General features: G+C 54.4%; 1 pseudogene; it reads left to right on the plus strand.

Moving 5' to 3' along the window:
* Positions 1 to 952: 952 nt before the first annotated feature.
* LOC139229469 (U2 spliceosomal RNA) lies at positions 953 to 1,191 on the plus strand (annotated as a pseudogene).
* Positions 1,192 to 1,644: the final 453 nt, after the last annotated feature.

Consider the following 1,644-nt stretch of genomic DNA (forward strand, 5'->3'; position numbering starts at 1 on the left):
ACCATCGTCGTCGCTAGAGTCCGCCTCAACCGTCTTCTCCCCGTGGCCGAGGAGCTTCTCCCGGAGTCGCAGTGCGGATTTCGTCCCCTCTGGGGCACAACGGACATGATCTCTGCAGCGCGACAGATGCAGGAAAAATGCAGGGACCAGCGCCAGCCCTTATACATGGTCTTCTTCGACCTTACAAAGGCTTTTGACACCGTCAATCGCGAGGGTCTATGGAGCGTCCTCCTCCGTTTCGGATGCCCCCAAAAGTTTGTCACCGACCTCCGCCTGCTCCACGACGACATGCAGGCCGTGATCCTTACCAACGGATCCATCACAGACCCAATCCACGTCCGCACCAGGGTCAAACAGGGCTGTGTCATCGCCCCAACCTTCTTCTCAATCTTCCTCGCTGCCATGCTCCACCTCACAGTCAACAAGCTCCCCGCTGGAGTGGAACTAAACTACAGAACCAGTGGGAAGCTGTTCAACCTTCGCCGTCTCCAGGCCAGGTCCAAGACCACCCCAACCTCTGTCGTCAAGCTACAGTACGCGGACGACGCCTGCGTCTGCGCACATACAGAGGCTGAACTCCAGGACACAGTCGATGTATTTACTGAGGCGCATGAAAGCATGGGCCTTACGTTAGACATCCGTAAGACAAAGGTCCTTCACTAGCCTGTCCTCGCCGCACAGCACTGCCCCCCCAGTCATCAAGATCCACGGCACAGCCCTGGACACTGTGGACCATTTCCCTTATCCCGGGAACCTCCAATCAACAAGAGCAGGCATCGACGATGAGATCCAACACTGCCTCCAGTGCTCCAGTGCAGCCTTCGGCCACCTGAGGAAAAGAGTGTTTGAAGACCAGGCCACCAAGCTCATGGTCTACAGGGCTGTCGTAATACCCGCCCTCCTGTATGGTTCAGAGACATTTAATTGCCTGGCCTGTGGCAGATGGTGTAGTCTCGCTTCTCGGCCTTTTGGCTAAGATCATGCGTAACTGACCTGACAGGGGAGTAACCACCATAACCCCAAGGTGGTTCTCCCTGGATCAGGAAGGTATATGCTTGCTTTTTTGGAAATAGGAGGTGGGTGGGGTGGCTTGATCCATCCACCTCCACGGAGGTGTGTGGGGGACCTGACCCATCCACCTCCATGGCACGAACCTGGTATTGCAGTACTTCCAGGAACGGTGCAGTGGCTCTAGGCCTTTTGGCTAAGAGCATTGGCGCAGAGTGATCCTTGGCGTGTGCAAGGTGACCTCTGGCGTTTGTGATTTGACAAAGAATTGGAACAATTGGCTATGAATTTCAAAAAAAAAAAAAAAATAATTAGCTTAGACCAGGAGAAGGCCTTTGACAGGATATTGCACACGTACCTGATGGACGTGCTCTCCAAAATGGGGTTTGGGGAGGGTATCTGCAATTGGGTCCAACTGCTCTACACAGACATCAGTAGCACAGTCCTAATCAACGGGTGGGAAACTGAAAGCTTTCCGATCAGGTCTGGAGTTAGGCAAGGCTGTCCTCTCTCCTCTGTCTTGTTTGTGTGTTGTATCGAGCCCTTTGCCGAGTCCATCGGGAAGGATGCGGGCATTAGAGGGGTGACAATCCCGGGCAGCAGAGGCGCTCAGGTCAAGACCTCCCTGTACATGGA

The sequence above is a fragment of the Pristiophorus japonicus genome, chromosome 18 (assembly GCF_044704955.1).
Source record: "Pristiophorus japonicus isolate sPriJap1 chromosome 18, sPriJap1.hap1, whole genome shotgun sequence".
Lineage (NCBI taxonomy): Eukaryota > Metazoa > Chordata > Chondrichthyes > Pristiophoridae > Pristiophorus > Pristiophorus japonicus.